The sequence below is a fragment of the Arabidopsis thaliana genome, chromosome 3, assembly GCF_000001735.4.
Source record: "Arabidopsis thaliana chromosome 3, partial sequence".
NCBI lineage: Eukaryota > Viridiplantae > Streptophyta > Magnoliopsida > Brassicales > Brassicaceae > Arabidopsis > Arabidopsis thaliana.
Genome location: NC_003074.8, coordinates 12,742,123 through 12,759,463, shown reverse-complemented (window position 1 = coordinate 12,759,463; position 17,341 = coordinate 12,742,123). Strand labels below are relative to the sequence as shown.

The 17,341-nt window shown below is 36.3% G+C and overlaps 5 pseudogenes across 5 annotated transcripts; all 5 read right to left on the bottom strand.

Moving 5' to 3' along the window:
* Nucleotides 1-505: 505 nt before the first annotated feature.
* Nucleotides 506-1,440, bottom strand: AT3G31380 (annotated as a pseudogene; the record flags this gene model as incomplete). The annotated part of the gene is made up of 1 exon: nt 506-1,440.
* A 3,262-nt stretch (nt 1,441-4,702) lies between these two features.
* On the bottom strand, nt 4,703-6,078 carry AT3G31377 (annotated as a pseudogene; the record flags this gene model as incomplete). Its single annotated transcript has 1 exon — nt 4,703-6,078.
* Nucleotides 6,079-7,060: 982 nt separating this feature from the next.
* Nucleotides 7,061-11,099, bottom strand: AT3G31375 (annotated as a pseudogene; the record flags this gene model as incomplete). Its single annotated transcript has 1 exon — nt 7,061-11,099.
* A 990-nt stretch (nt 11,100-12,089) lies between these two features.
* Nucleotides 12,090-13,585, bottom strand: AT3G31374 (annotated as a pseudogene; the record flags this gene model as incomplete). Its single annotated transcript has 1 exon — nt 12,090-13,585.
* Nucleotides 13,586-14,070: 485 nt separating this feature from the next.
* AT3G31373 lies at nt 14,071-16,603 on the bottom strand (annotated as a pseudogene; the record flags this gene model as incomplete). Its single annotated transcript has 1 exon — nt 14,071-16,603.
* Between the last annotated feature and the right edge of the window lie 738 nt (nt 16,604-17,341).

Here is a 17,341-nt window from a genome sequence, read left to right as displayed (position 1 = left end):
AATCAAGACAATAGATATGCCCGCCATAAGTATCTATAGTTGGATCTATTATTTGATGAGTCTGGTTTATAGGTGTGTAATAAGAATTGGCCTATTACTAAGATGAACAATTGAACTCGTTAAGAATGCATATTTAGGTTGGTACTTTCTCGGCTTCTCTGGTTATTATTAGCTATAGATATAGGGAGTTTTGCGGCACGCCCACCGGTTATTCCATAATTAGAGTTTGAGTTTAAGAATGGTTCGATAACAACCTAGCTTTCATTAGATCTACTAACCAATAGTTTCCTGAGAATACCTTGTTCCTACCTCTTTATTAAATCGTTTACAACACAATCAATCTGCTGTCTTTTTACTTTGCTCTCTTTTATTTTCACTCATACCCTGCTAGCTTAATCTCAATATTTAACTCACTGTTTGAACAAAAGAACTCCGTGAATTTGATCCTAGAGTACTGCAATTGATCTCTTATTTGAGAGAGTAGTTCTAGGTAATTTGAACCATATCAACATCTTTCATTATTCTTGATCTCCCATCCATATCTGTGAAAGCTATTGTTCCTTTTCCCTTTATGTATGTCAATCCTAGAGTCATCTCCAAACCTCACTTTTCCTGTTACAGACTTATCAAGTTTGTCAAAATATCTCCTATCTCCAATCATATGATTGCTAGCTCCATTTTCGAGATACCAATACTCATCTCCTTCGATGTTTGTCTCAAAATTGCTAGGTACACAATTCTTTTTATTCAAATAAACTACCTCATGCATCATGAGTGCATATGCTTTTTCTGTCTCTTTGATGTCACTAGATTCATTCTCTTGTGCTTCTTGCAACTTAATTTATTGGTCAGGACATTGAGAGGCATAGTGACTAAGTTTCGTCTGCGACCTCTTCCTCTATAATTTCCTTTGCCACCACGTCCTCTATACCAAAAATCTCCTTGATAATCTCGGTTTCCACTTTTTGAGTCTGAACTCGTATACATCAACTTGTTTTGATCTTCATTAGTTTCCTCTTCTGGGTCATATACACGTTCCTCATTGACTTTCATGCAACCAACAATGTCTTCAAACGTTGTGTTATTAAGATCCAAAACTTGTTCTAATGAGGCAATGATGTGGATGTATTTCTTTCTTGGTAAACTATTCAGAAACTTCTTGACAAGTTTAGGGACTTCAATATTGACTCCAAGGGGTGCAGATTTTGTAGATAGTTCTGAGAGTCTTCCGGCGAAGTCATCAATCTTCTCTGCTTCTTTCATCTTCATCTTTTCAAAATCTGCCATTAGGGTTTGTACTCGAGCTTCTTTAACTCTTTCTGCTCCTACATGTCTAGTCTTTATCGAGTCCCATACTTCCTTTGCAGTTTGTAGATTCCCTACTTGTAGTGTGAAAGCTTCTGGTATGGATTGGACAAGTAAACCCCTAGCCATGAGGTTCTTATTAAAGTCGGTTGTTCTAGGATCAATGGTCTTCTACACCTTATAAATTCCAAATGTTATTTGCATACGAAGTTCCCAAACTGTGTAATTGCTTAAGTTAAGCATATGACACGTAATGGATGATGGTTCATTCTTTGTTGGTTTCACTGCAACAATATCTCCCATGTTTTGATGTCAAAAACGTTTTCTTCTTTCGATTTTAGAAACGGCTCTGATACCAAATATTGTTTTGAAGGAAAGATTAAGAACACAAAAACAAAGAATATCTCTCTTTATTAGTTTAGGAAAATTCTCTCAAAATTTAAACTCTCAATCTCTCAATCAAACACTTAGTCTCATAAGTTATGTCACACTTTGACATCTCCTTATATATATATATATTTAATACCATCTCCTAATCCTATTAGAACTATAATTAGATAACTCCTAACATACCTCTAGATAACTCCTAGAATTATTAGTCGTAATCTCTTTATTTAAATATCTTATAATTCAAGATATTATCAAACTTTATTTAAATATCTTATGACTCAAGATATTATCCAAAAATTTGAACATGGGTGGGAATACTGCTAGCACTCTGGTTAGGATTAAGATTTTCATTCCCAATATCTGACATATGACGCTGGTTATTCGTATTCTTTGATTCATCATTTGACGCACCATTTTTTCTCTTCCTCATCCTACAATATAGTATACAAAAAGGAAAGTGTATTAATAATGAAAAACAATAAGATCTTTTCAAAAAAATCACCAAGAGTGGAGTATCTTATATTATAAATTACTTGTGAATTCTTAATTTGCAATGATTCACGTAAGAAATGGGAAGATAATGTATTCTTGAACAAAGATCAAAAGTTTTGTGTGAATGTGGCTGAGGTCTTTGTGATGTTTTGAGAATCTATAATAGGTCCCTAAAATATATTGTTAAGATATTTTAATTTTTTACCGTAAATATAGGTCACAAATATAGTTGGTAACTAACATATGAATATTTAGTGTATACACTCTTATGTTTAACAAAATAATTATTGTCGAGATAGAATATCTGAATACCATAAATATAGGTACCAAAATATGACGATCACAACTCTCTAAAATTTCTTTATACCAATAAAGAACATATACGGTCTATAAACATTGTTTATTGCCTGCATATTAGTGACTTTATTTCAAACTTTGAGATAAATTTATGGAGCTAAACTGACAATTTGTGTTAACTATAAATATATGTTTTTAACAGCTTAGATCAAGTCACATTAAACTACTTAGTTTAGAGAGTTGTTTTCCCCTAATCATAAATACTATCTACTTTGTATATATATTTTTACTGTAAAATATAATCGTTTTCTCATTTATCGGTTGATAAACAAACAATAGGAGATGGAAAAGATGGGCAGTGTTCTCAGGGAAAGAAAAATGTCAGTTAATTTTTCCTATAGCATATCTCAAAAATAAAAGTAACAGAGAATCTTTTAAAATAGAAGATCTTATTGATGAAAGTGGTGAAAAAACATGAAACGAACCTAGATTGACTACTAATCAGAGTAAATCATTTACTCTGATATACCCTAAGTAGGCGTTATTAAATAAATACCAAAAGAACAGAAACACCAAAATAAGTTTGAAAAAAACAAAAACATGAATATCTTCTCTCCGACATTAGTTTGTCTCCAATGAGCTATTGGAAAATCCACAATCAAAATGCAGCGCAATTTGGTTCATCGGAAACAGGATTGTCTTTTCCTACATCATTTTCCCCCATTATTCTTCTCGTCTTCTTCCTTTCCAAGCTCTGTCTCCTTATTGCCATCAAGTTTCTCCAACTTTATTGGTTTCAAGCATGTCTTCTTGGTAGTGGAACATCTCTCCATGGATGTATCCTCCACAGCTCTCTTGGAAGATGGAGTAGTCATGCCAGATACTAACATTTCACTACTGCTGTTAGTGAGCAGGTACATTGCCTGAAAGGATTAAAAGTTTCAGTAAATAGTTATAATATGTAGTACAAAACAAAACCAAAATAGAGTTTAACCTCACTGCCTAGGATGAGCTGAGAAAGATTGATTGTTCTCTCTAAGTTATTGGGATGCTTGATATAGCTCAAATTGCCTTAAGCTTACTCCCTCAAATAAGAGATCATCGTTAGCACTGGGTCGAATTCCACTGAGCTCTCGATGTTCCCACAATAGACTTATGATGTTTTCAAATAAGCTAGATAAAGTAAATGAAAGTAAAAGACAATAAAGCAAGTAAATGAGTTGTAAATTCAAGAGATTAAAACGTCGGGTCTAAGGAATTGTCTCGGGAGATAAATAAATTGTAGATCTAGCTAATATTAGAATTGTTATCGCACCGTTCTCGAACTCAAACTATGATTTTAGGGTAACCGGTGGTGTTCCGCGAAACTCTCTATACTTAGAGCTAAGATAACAAGAGAAGCCGAGAAATCCTATACTAAAGCATGCATTATTTTCAAGTTTGATTAGTTCACCTAATATCTAAACCAGATCCATTCTATGAGCCTACCTGCTCTTTCTCAAATGCCTAGGCTCATCTATGATAGTTCAAATAACAAGTACCTATGGTGGGCATACCTATTATCTAATATCAAGTTCTAGGTGATCAATCTAAAACAAGCAATAATAAGAATAATCAAGATGAAGAAATCTAAGAATAATCCTAAGGGGGTTTCGATCTACTAATCTATCTAAATCCCTATTGAGACTCACTAAACCCAACAAGGTGATTACTCAGACATGATAACAGAAACACAAATCATAAATATGAATAGTTTGCATTGATGAATTAGAAATAGAGTAAAAGGAGTTCAGAATCCTCTCTGCAGGGATTGGATTCTTCTCCCTAAAAATGTATCTCAATATAAAAAAAAAAGCTTAAGAAAACTTAGGTCTAACAAATGACCAAATTATTAAGTATATCAGTAACTAAAAACGTGCAGGGACTACTTTGCAAATAAGGAAAACTTCAAGGCTTCTCAAAGACTTGGTAGAAATCAGAAATTCCCTCAGCCGAAATAAGGGTGTCGATCGACATAAGTGTGGTGTCGATCGACACCATCGCGTGAAAAAACGTCTTTGATAATCTTCATTGCTGAAAAGCCTCAAAAATTCCATATTATGCTTCATAGCTCCCAAATGTGTAAGTGCACCTGAAATGACTCAAAACGTACGAAAAAGACTAGAAAGACTCTAAAAACCATTCTGAAACTATGTTAGAAATGAGTAAAAACCAGGACATATGAATCCTCTATCTTCACATTGTCAACACCTGACCAGACCGTACCAACCTTGTAGGTACCATTACTTCCAGAAAAATTGTCATTCTCAACACACACAAGTAGCTGAAATGTTTTTCCAACCAAGTTCTTGATAGAAGGAGACAGGTTTTTAGGATCCTTCATCTGAATTATAAATGACACAATATAAGAACTTAATGATAAAATTTTAAAATGACAATCTTGTTCTGTATTGTTATTACTCACATCATCATCATATACGCCATCTAGAAGATCATATGTTGAATAACCAACAATCTCTATGGCAGCTCCATCAAACAGAATACATTGAATATCTCATGTATGATCCATGACTCCAACATGCAACTTAAACCTTTAACCAAAAGTTTGGATATTTAGTTTCTTAATCACCGTAAATTGTATGAATAAGAGCAAAATGTCCTAAACAAGAATGAGACCACGAACCTTGGAATCACTTATGTTATGTTAAGGTTGCATTTAGGACACCAGAAGGGAGGCTTTTTTTAGTTTAACAGCAATGGTGGTATCGTTATTCTTGTTCATCTCAAGTTTCTTGCTGCATTTCTTGCATCCAACATAAAACCAACCCATATCACCATCTATTTTAAAGATGGTGCACAATATCTTGCATTTCTGAGTCTGAATACATGCAAAAGTATTAAAAATCATCTGATAGAATCTTAATTCCAGAGTAACTTTAAACACACAATAATAGTTAATGTGTCTACCTCAGTGAAATCAAGTAAGCAGGCAATAGATTTTTTAGGATAGTGCTCGAAGTAATCTTCACTTCAAACAGACAATTCAAGCTTTGGTTTAGTCTCGGCAATTGTGAGTTCAAGACCATCCTTTCGCAAACTGTATCCACAACAAGACCATGAAATCACCAACTTAAGTATACGTAGATGTGGATATCATTTTTACAAGGAAAACACATAGTATAGGCTTAGTGATTACATGTTTTTAAAGAATTCCACCTCTAAATACTCTGAATTAATGACGACAACAGAAGCATCAAAAGCATTTGTAATCTAGTTCTCCCTTGTTACATATGAAACAAAAATGTAAAACATGGTAAAGGTAAAATTTTCTTCATAAACATTAGTAAATCGATTTAAGATAGTTGTTAGCTATTACCTCTGAAAGTATTGATTTTGGCAAACCTAATTAGGGAAACAACAATTTCACCACTTGAACCAAATCCATGCACTAAACATTTCTACTCGAATCCTGACCACCATGTAATTCCCCGCTAGCCCACATAACATCCTAGATTCCATACCAAAGCACTCAACTATATCCACTAGGCTATCATCGTTGGGTCTCATCAATCAATTTAATGTTTAAGAACCTTTTAGACTCATTCATGTACTATACCATAACAAATCGACCATTAATTTTCTTTATATTTCTGGCATTCTTTCTCTCGCCCAGACTTATTCCTTATAGAGAGTAAACAAAGGAAAACTCGTATACTAGATATACACTGTCTGAAAATCCTTTCAATATCTCATGTATTATTTTATTTTATTTTATCAAGGGAGAGGAATACATTCTTTTATCACATTGGTCGACTTATCAAGTATGAACAAGGAGTCAAGTCCCACGAACACTAACCGTTTTGATGAGGTAAAAGGAAGAGCAGTGAGATTAGCTCCAGCCTTTGTGGATTATGTTGGGAATGGATGTCGTTAAGTTTGTTGGTTGGCTTTCTGGATTTTCCATTAGTCAGATTGATTTGAATCTAAAATAAACTCCAGAGATAGATCATAATTTCAGACAAAAGGTTTGACTCAATAAAACAACTATCTAAGTTAGAATGACACAACTGACTCATAAGAAAAGAAAAGATGAAGTTAGTAACTGACTTCCCCAGACTTAAATAACATTGTCCCTAGAGTTATTAAGCTAGAGGAATCGAAAGAAAAATAGTCAATAGTTAAAAGTTAGAGAAACGTGAGTTGCCACCTGAGAGTGGTGTCGATCGATACCAGGGTGGTGTCGGTCGACACCCTGGTCGTTTGTGCATAGCTTTGCGAATTCAGCTCATTGTTGTAGAGCTTGGGTTAGTGTTTTCACATGGATCCTCCAGTTAGACTGTTAAATCACTAAAACACACATCAATAGGTTCAACAAAGCTTAAGATGATAGGTGCAACAAGTTTCAAAACAAATAACAAATAGTCTGAAACAAAGCAAAACCAAAGGTTCCTATAAAACCAAAAATCCGAAGTTAAACTCAAATGAATGAAAGAATGAAAAAGAAGTATACTTACTAGTGGGTTGCCTCCCACTATGCGCTTGTTTATATTCAATAGCTTGATTCTGCAGTTGCTTAATCAACAGGTGCGTCCTGAAGATCCAAAGGATTTTCTACTGGAATCTCGGCTTCAGCCTAGTAGTGTTTGACTCTTTGTCCATTTACAGCAAATGATCTTCCATTGTTGTCTGTAAGAACGATAGTTCCATATGGCCTAACCGAATGGACTGTGTAGGGACCTGACCAACGAGAAGACAATTTTCCTGGAAATAATGTCAATCTAGAATCATAAAGATGTACCTGGTCATTAGGCTCAAAGGTTCGAGTGAGGATCTTCTTGTCATGGTAAGCCTTTGTGCGTTCCTTGTAGAGCTTTGAGTTGTCAGAGGCATGAATCCGTATCTCATCAAGCTCATTCAACTGAATAAGTCTCCTTCTCCAGCTCATTTGATGTGAAATTCATCATCTTAACTGCCCAAGCTGCTTTGTGCTCTAATTCCACTCGAAGATGACAAGCTTTACCATAGAGAAAATGAAAAGGTGTGGTTCCAAGCTGAGTTTTGAAAGTTGTTCTGTTAGCCCATAGTGCATCATCGAACTTATAAGACCACCCCTTTTTCGATATTCCCACTGTCTTCTCAAGAATCTCTTTGATCTGCCTGTTGGAAACTCCAACCTGACCGCTCGTTTGTGGTTGGTAGGGAGTAGCAACTTGATGCTGAACTCCATACTGAAGAAGCAATTTCGCAAGAATCTTATTAATGAAATGCTTACCTCTTTCACTGATGACTATACATGGCACTCCAAAACGAGGGAAGATGATAGACTTGAAAAGTTTCACGACAACTGCTCAATCATTCCTTGGACTAGCGATAGCCTGTACCCACTTGGAGACATAATCGACAGCTACTAGGATGTACAGATTCTTGTTGGATGGTGGGAAGGACCCCATTAAATCTATACCCCAACAATCGAAGACTTCAACTTTGAGGATAAATTTCTGAGGCATCTCATTACGCTTGGTGATCTTTCCCCTTCCCTAACAAGGATCACACTGCGATATGAACTTCTAAGCATCCTGAAACATTGTAGGCCACCAAAAGTCTGCTTGAAGAACTTTGGATACTGTCTTGAAGGTTGCAAAATGACCACCATAGCTAGAGCTGTGACAATGCGATAGTATATCAGGAACCTCTGTTGCAGCAATGCATCTCCTATAAACTCCATCAGAACAATGCTTATAGAGATAAGGCTCATCCCAATAATATCGCCTAATCTCTCTCAGGAATCTCTTCTTGTTGTAATCTGTGAAATTATCCGGTTCAACATCTGCAGCTAGGAATTAACAATGTTAGCATACCATGGGTAGTCCTTCTCAACCGTTGTGGTGGCGCAGTTCTCAGTTGGTGACCAATTTCTTGTCTGATAGGGAGGGTGTCGATCGACAGTTTCAGTGGTGTCGATCGACACCATCGCGCAACTGCGAATATCAACTTCCTCTGAAAAGTGAGTGTCGATCGACATTGAAGGAGTGTCGATCGACACTGAAGCTCGATTCTGCAACTTATCACATTTGCAGTCACCTTCTTCAGTTGTATCAATCATGTATATGTTCTCCTCAGACAAGAAATCATTAATAGGGACATCATCATCAATCCTAATGCGTGACAAATGATCTGTTACACCATTCTCAACTCCTTTCTTATCTCTTACCTCGATGTCAAATTCCTGAAGAAGCAAAATCCATCTCAAAAGTCTTGGCTTAGCATCTTTCTTTTGCATCAAATACATCAAGGCAGCATGATATGTGTGAACAATAACCTTGGATCCAACAAGATAAGATAGGAACTTCTCGAAAGCAAACACCACAGCTAACAACTCCTTCTCCGTAGTAGCATAATTCCTTTGAGCATCATCAAGTGTCCTACTTGCCTAGTAGATGGCATGAAAGGCATCATGACACTCTTGTGTAAACTCGAATTTGACTTCTTTGCAGCGTAGAGCGGTCGACTTCTATACCATGCTCAGAAATTCTGTGACCGAGAACTATCCCATCCTACACCACGAAGTGACATTTCTCCCAATTCAAAACCAGATGTTTCTCCTCACATCTTGTTAATACTTTGTAGAGATTTTCTAAGCAATCCTCAAGCGATGATCCATAAACTGAAAAATCATCCATGAAGACCTCCATGATATCCTCAATCATGTCTGTGAAGATAGACATCATACCACTCTGAAATGTTGCAGGAGCATTACAAAGACCGAAGGGCATTCTCCGATAAGCAAGTGTACCATAGGGGAAGGTGAAAGTGGTTTTCTCATGGTCATCTGGATGAATCGGGATCTGAAAGAACCCTGAATATCCATCAAGAAAGCAATAGTACTTATGATTGGCTAACCTCTCCAACATCTGATCGATAAATTGTAAGGGGAAATGGTCTTTCCTTGTGGCAGCATTCAGCTTTCTGTAATCGATGCACATTCTATGGCTTGTGATAGTCCGAGTTGGAATTATCTCGTCTTTCTCGTTCTTGACTACTGTAACTCCTCCTTTCTTAGGAACTACATGAACTGGACTAACCCAACTCATATTTGAAATCGGATAGATAATCGCTGCTTCCGACAGCTTCATAATCTCTTTCTTAACCACTTCTTTCAGATTCGAATTCAATCTTCTCTGAAGTTCAATTGAAGACTTAGACTCATCCTCAAGGTGAATCCTATGCATGCAAACATCAGGAGAGATATATGCAATGTCATCAAGAGAATAGCCAAGAGCTTTGCAATGATTGCGCAGCTTGCTTAGCAATAAGGTGAGTTTTTTGGGATTAAGAGAAGCATTCACAATAACAGGATAAGTAGAATTTTCACCAAGAAAAGCGTACCTTAGCCCTGTTGGAAGTGGTTTCAAATCGATTTTAGGAGCCTTTGTTGAATCCCAATCAGAATTAGTAGTCGGTGTTGGAGTCACAGATGAAAGATCTTCTTCAATTATAAGTTGCATCACATGTTCAGTCTCATCTAGGAGCTTAGTATATGTAGAAGTTTCACTATCCAAATATGCACTATCTTCTATGGAAGAGACCAAAACTCGCTCTAGTGGGTCTTCTAATTCCATCTCTAAAATACTATCTGAAGCTGATGAAGTGAAAGAATCTATCAAGAAAGAATTCCTTTATATGATCGGTTTCTTGACCAAAGTGTTCATATCGAACTGCATAGTAAGATCGCCAACATTCAGCCCTATCCTTCCTTGTCGAACATCTATAATTGCCCCAGCTATGTGCAAGAAAGATCTCCCAAGGATTAATGGATCCTTAGGTTCTTTTTCATAAGATAAGACTACAAAGTCTGTAGGAATCATGCTCTTCCCAATCATCACAAGAACATCGCTAAGAATCCCATCTGGAATTCGGGTACAACGATCTGCCAACACAAGAGTGATAAAGGTAGGCTCAAGATTGGAATACCCAAGACGCATAGCAACTTAACAAGGCTTCAGATTCACACTAGAACCGAGATTGCATAAGGCCCTTGGGAAGTAATTGTGGTTGATGGTGACACTTAGTACAAAGGTTCCAGGGTCAGGTAGCTTTCTTGGAATTTGTTCCTGAATGATATCGCTGCCTTGCTCTGAAATCATCATAACACTACATTCTTTCGTCAAATTCTTAGTGACCATTGTCTTGACATACCTTCTTATTGTGGGAGAGAGATGAATTGCTTCAACTAGAGGCATCTCAACAATCAGCTTATCAATCACAGGCTTGCATCTGACATCATGTAAGGCTTGTCTTAACTTTTTAGGACTCTTGGGGAAAGGAATTCGCCGATTTGCTGACTTGGTTTCAGCTGGAATTTGCACATTGTCTGAATGAGCTGGGTGTCGATCGACAGGGGGTGTGTGTCGATCGACACTATCGGGAATAATTTCCTCCTCCTTCGCGAAATTGTCGATTTCACTCGACAAAGGCAAAACAGAGTCGTCAAGAGTAATTGGTGTCGATCGACACCCTGATGTATCGATCGATGATATATCCCTATTTTTACCTATTTTATCTATGATTTAGGATTGTTTTTATAGAGTCTCTAGAGTGCTTTATAGTTCTTTTGGAGTGTTTTTGGTGTATTTACAGGTCTCGTACGTTCTGGGGGTTATCAAGCGATTATGGGACACTTTGGAGCAAAAACGGAGCAGAAAACCAGTCTTGAATGTAGTTTCGATCGATAACAGATTTGTGTCGGTCGACACGGGTTCGCCACGAGTTTTGCACGAAGTTTGCACGAAACTGTACGAAATGTGCACGGGCTCAGTTTCGCCCCAAAAAGGCCTAGAAGTTAATATTTAGGCCCAAGACGTGTTTTAGACAATTAATTAGGTTTTAAGGTCATTGTTAGACTTAGGTTTTGTTAAGTTTTGTTTTGGTGATTGATATACATTTTGAGAGAAGAATCCAATCCCTGTAGAGAGGATTCTGAACTCCTTTTACTCTATTTCTAATTCATCAATGCAAACTATTTAGATTATGATTTGTGTTTCTGTTATCATGTCTGAGTAATCACCTTGTTGGGTTTAGGGAGTCTCAATAGGGATTTAGATGGATTAGTAGATCGAAAACCCCTTACGATTATTCTTAGAGTTCTTCATCTTGATTATTCCTATTCCTAGTCTTAGACTGATCACCTAGAACTTGATATTAGATAATAGGTATGCCAACCATAGGTACTTGTTATTTGAACTATCATAGATGAGCCTAGGCATTTAAGAAAGAACAGGTAGGCTCATAGAAGGGCTCTGGTTTAGATACTAGGTGAACTAATCAAACTGGATAATAATGCATGCTTTAGTATAGGGTTTATCGGCTTCTCCGGTTATCTTAGCTCTAAGTATAAAGAGTTTTGCGGAACACCACCTGTTACTCTAAAATCATTGTTTGAGTTCAAGAACAGTGCGATAACAATCATAATATTAGCTAGATCTACAATTTATCTATCTCCCGAGACATTTCCTTAGACCCGACGCTTTAATCACTTGAATCTACAACTAGTTTACTTGCTTATTTGACTTTTACATTCATTTACTTTGTCTAGCTTATTTAAAAACATCATAAGTCTATTGTGTGAACATCGAGAGCTCAGTGGAAATCGATCCTTAAGTGCTAACGACGATCTCTTATTTGAGGGAGTAAGCTTAAGGCAATTTGAGCTATATCATTCTACACTGATTCTTTTTCTACAACTCGAAAAGATGAAGTTTGAGCTGAACGTTCGCGCTGAAGAATTGGGTTGAGCTGCTTTCCGCTGCGTAGTGTGACTGCATTGACTGATGCAGTGGTAGGAGAAGGCTCAGGGATATGAGATTGCAGATTGTTGATTTTCCCATTAAGATCTGTGTACTTGCTATTAAACTCAACCACGAGCTTTGTTTGGCCCGCAAGAATCTGCGCAAGCATGGAGTCGAGTCGGTTGTCTAAGGAGGGTGGAGGGGTGGGGGGTGGGGGGCTTAGAAAGGAGCAGAGATTGCTGAAACATGATTCTCTTTGCTTGCAGTGGCAATCTCAGCTGAAATTCTTTGTTTTGTGTCAACTTCCTGTGTCGAAAGACTAGTTAAAGCATTGGTGATGAGGAGTAATGCTTCACTAGTAGTTCTTGTCATGAAGTTACATTAGCTTGCTGCATTGAGTTGATTCTTGTATGGCTTTGCTATCCCTCTCTAGAATAGATTGATGAGTTGACTCTCTTGGAAGCCATGTTGGGGACATTCTCTCTGATAAGATCTGAAGCGGAGCCAAGCTGCTCGAAGGGACTCGGCTGGAGCTTGAGTGACCGAAGAAATTTGCAAACGAAGTGCCTCTATCACAGATTCATCAAAGAATTAATTCATGAATGCATTCTTTAAATCAGTCCAGTTGGTTATTGAACCTTGTTCTAGTTGACGCAACCATGATGTTCCCCTGCTCGCGAGAGAGTGGGGGAAGAGTATGCAAAGAAGGTAATCAGCTGGTACACCTTTTGTATTAGTAGAGGACACTATGTCTTCCAAGACTTCCAAATGATCAAATGGTGATTCATCTAGAGCTCCTCTAAACTTTCCTCTTGATACAAGATCATAATAGGCAGGGTGTATAGCAAATTCTTCTCTTTTAAATGGTGGTAGCTTGAATGTTGAACGGTTGGTGTAGAAGAGATCAGTTCCGTTAAAGTCGCCTATTGTAGCTTTCTGGTTCTGCAAAGGCTGTCGATTGACACACTGATGGTGTCGGTCAACACTATCGTGAAAGTCTGCTATTGAAACGTGATTCTCAACATGAAGGTACCTAAAACACTAGAGACCAAAAGACAAAGAAGCACATGAATAGGTGATAGAAAAGAAGTATCTAGACTTAAAATGACACCTAGTGTGATGGTGAACTAAAAGAGAACTTCGGCAACGACGCCAAATTTGATATACCTCAAATTGCCTTAAGCTTAGTCCCTCAAATAAGAGATTGTTGTTAGCACTTAAGGGTCGAATTTCACTGAGCTCTCGATGTTCACACAATAGACTTATGATGTTTTCAAATAAGCTAGACAAAGTAAAAGACAATAAAGCAACTAAATGAGTTGTAAATTCAGGAGATTAAAGCGTCGGGTCTAAGGAATTGTCTCGGGAGATACATAAATTGTACATCTAGCTAATATTAGGATTGTTATCGTACCGTTCTCGAACTCAAACTATGATTTTAGAGTAATCGCTGGTGTTACGCGAAACTCTTTATACTTAGAGCTAAGATAACTAGAGAAGGCGAGAAATCCTATACTAAAGCATGTATTATTATAAAGTTTGATTAGTTCACATAGTATCTAAACCAGAGCCCTTCTATGAGCCTACCTGTTCTTTCTTAAATGCCTAGGCTCATCTATGATAGTTCAAATAACAAGTACCTATGGTGGGCATACTTATTATCTAATATCAAGTTTTAGGTGATCAATCTAAAACTAGCAATAAGAATAATTAAGATGAAGAACTCTAAGAATAATCTTAAGTTGTTTTCGATCTACAAATCCATCTAAATCCCTATTGAGAGTCCCTAAACCCAACAAGGTGATTACTCAAACATGATAACAGAAACACAAATCATAATCTGAATAGTTTGCATTGATGAATTAGAAATAGAGTAAAAGGAGTTCAGAATCCTCTCTGCAAGGATTGGATTCTTTTCTCTAAAAGTGTATCTCAATATCAAAACTTAGGTCTAACAAATGACCAAATAATTAGGTATATCAGTGACTAAAAACGTGCAGGGACTACTTTGCAAATAAGGAAAACTTCAAGGCTTCTCAAAGACTTTGCAGAAATCAGAAATTCCATCAGCCGAAATACGGGTGTCGATCGACATAGGTGTGGTGTCGATCGACACCATCGCGTGAAAAACGTCTTTGATAATTTTCATTGCTGAAAAGCCTCCAAAATTCTATATTATGCTTCATAGCTCCCAAATGTGTAAGTGCACCTGAAATGACTCAAAACATACGAAAAAGACTAGAAAGACTCTAAAAACCATTCTGAAACTATGTTAGAAATGAGTAAAAACCAGGACATATCAATCCTCTATCTTCACATTGTCAACACCTGACAAAACCATACCAACCCTGTATGTATCATTACTTCCAAAAAAATTGTCATTCTCAACACACACAAGTAGCTGAAATGTTTTTCTAACCAAGTTCTTGATAGAACGAGGCAGTTTTTTAGGATCCTGCATATGAATTATAAATGACACAATATAAGAACTTAATGATAAAATTTTAAAATGACAATCTTGTTCTGTATTGTTATTACTCACATCATCATCATATACACTATCTAGAAGATCATATGCTAAATAACCAACAATCTTTGTGGCAGCTCCATCAAACATAATACATTGAATATCTCTTGTATGATCCATGACTCCAACATGGAACTTAAACCTTTAACCAAATGTTTGGTTATTTAGTTTCTTAATCACCGTAAAATGTATGAATCAAGTGAAATATCCTAAACAAGAGTGAGACCACGAACCTTGGAATCACTTATGTTATGTTAAGGTTGCATTTAGGACACCGAAAGGTAGGCTTTTTTAGTTTAACAACAATGGTGGTATCGTTATTCTTGTTCATCTCAACTTTCTTGCGGCATTTCTTGCATCCAACATAAAACCAACCCATATCACCATCTATTTTAAAGATGGTGCACAATATCTTGCATTTCTGAGTCTGAATACATGCAAAAGTATTAAAAATCATCTGATAGAATCTTAATTCCAGAGTAACTTTAAACACACAATAATAGTTAATGTGTCTACCTCAGTGAAATCAAGTAAGCAGGCAATAGATTTTTTAGGATAGTGCTCGAAGTAATCTTCACTTCAAACAGACAATTCAAGCTTTGGTTTAGTCTCGGCAATTGTGAGTTCAAGACCATCCTTTCGCAAACTGTATCCACAACAAGACCATGAAATCACCAACTTAAGTATACGTAGATGTGGATATCATTTTTACAAGGAAAACACATAGTATAGGCTTAGTGATTACATGTTTTTAAAGAATTCCACCTCTAAATACTCTGGATTAATGACGACAACAGAAGCATCAAAAGCATTTGTAATCTAGTTCTCCCTTGTTACATATGAAACAAAAATGTAAAACATGGTAAAGGTAAATTTTTCTTCATAAATATTATTAAATCGATTTAAGATAGTTGTTTAGCTATTACCTCTGAAAGTACTGATTTTGGCAAACCTAATTAGGCAAACAACAATTTCACCACTTGAATTCTCACATGCTTGACTTACTTGATCAGCAAATTTTCCCACAAAGTACATGGCAAGCGATCATTGCTTTAATTAAAAACCATTTTACATTATTTAGACATAAGTAATATTTAAACTAAGAAAATAAACGAAACTCTTTACTTACATTTCGTTCCTCAGCTCCAATTCGAGCTTCTTTGCTGATTTGTTGTTGACAATCATGTTGTCAATTTTCCCCATATTGAAAACTTGACCAAGAACATCTGCAATGAATACGTTTGTCTTAGATCCAATGATAACTTGATCAAGATTTAGTTTAGCAGACTATAATATTAAGAAAATACTTACCAACCAAATAGAATGGATTCAATGCACCAACATTGATGGATTGAAACGTAGGTATGTCAAGTAAGCATCATGAGAAATGGAAACACATGCTGAGAAAAATGTATGGTTAACAAAAGCCATCTTGAATTGATGATCAGTCACTCGGAATTGTCCCCTTCCTTGACCCAAAGAGAAGTTTTCAATAACTCTCCACTGATCAAGCGCTACGTGCCTTTCATACTTTTTCACCAATCCCTTTTTCACACTTGCGTGAATCTTGCATCCCTTAAACACAATATTCTAATTTATCATCAAGAAATATATATAAAATTATGATGAACTTTTTAAATATGGCGTAACAAGAACGTACCCTCTTATCAGCTAGTACCATTTCGAGTGTATCTACTGACTGGGATGTGTATTGTTTCCAGGTGTTGAGAATTTTGATTTGTACACGCTAGCTGGTCTTGAAGGGCTTAACATCAGTAAGGTAAGTCGTAGCCATGGCCCCATTCATTTTGTTTAAAAGTTGATGGTGAACTTTGTGTTTTATGCTATTATGATGCTTAGTAGGCTGATATGTTTAGGGTTGTAAATGATGTATGTATTTATTGTCTTCAGACCAAGTTTAGTATAATGGTATAATTATGTTTCAATAATCAAAATAGAATTTAAGATTATTCTAAAAACAAATCCAAATAATTTGAAGATAAGAAATCGTAACCGGTATTAGATATAATGAAGTTACCTCGTTTCTTAGGCCAAGTACATATCAAGCTGAATTGAGATATTGAAGATAGATTTAATTTGGTGTTTTTGGAAGATTTTATGAAATCGTAACTAGTATTAGATATAATGAAGTTACCTCGTTTCTTACTCCAAGTACATGGAAAACTGAGTTGCGATATTGAAGATAAATTTGATTTGGTTGTTTAGAAGATTTTATGCAGATTATGTAAAAAACAGATTTTCCCTCCACTAAAATGTTCAAATATGTATATATCGACAATGGGCTTGTTTATATGGTTGGACTCTGAAGAAGGAAAATAAGGTCCTTAATATAAACTCGGTTTTGGATGGGTGGTTGGATCATTTGTTAATGAATCTACGTTGGATGCTCCAATGATCCAGGAGAGGATCCGTGTGTCATGTAGTGTAAAATTATTTATTTGAAGCTCTAGTATATATTTTCTTAGGCTGAAATCACGATGGCAGAAAGTGTAATATAACACATCAATATTGGTTAAAGTTGATT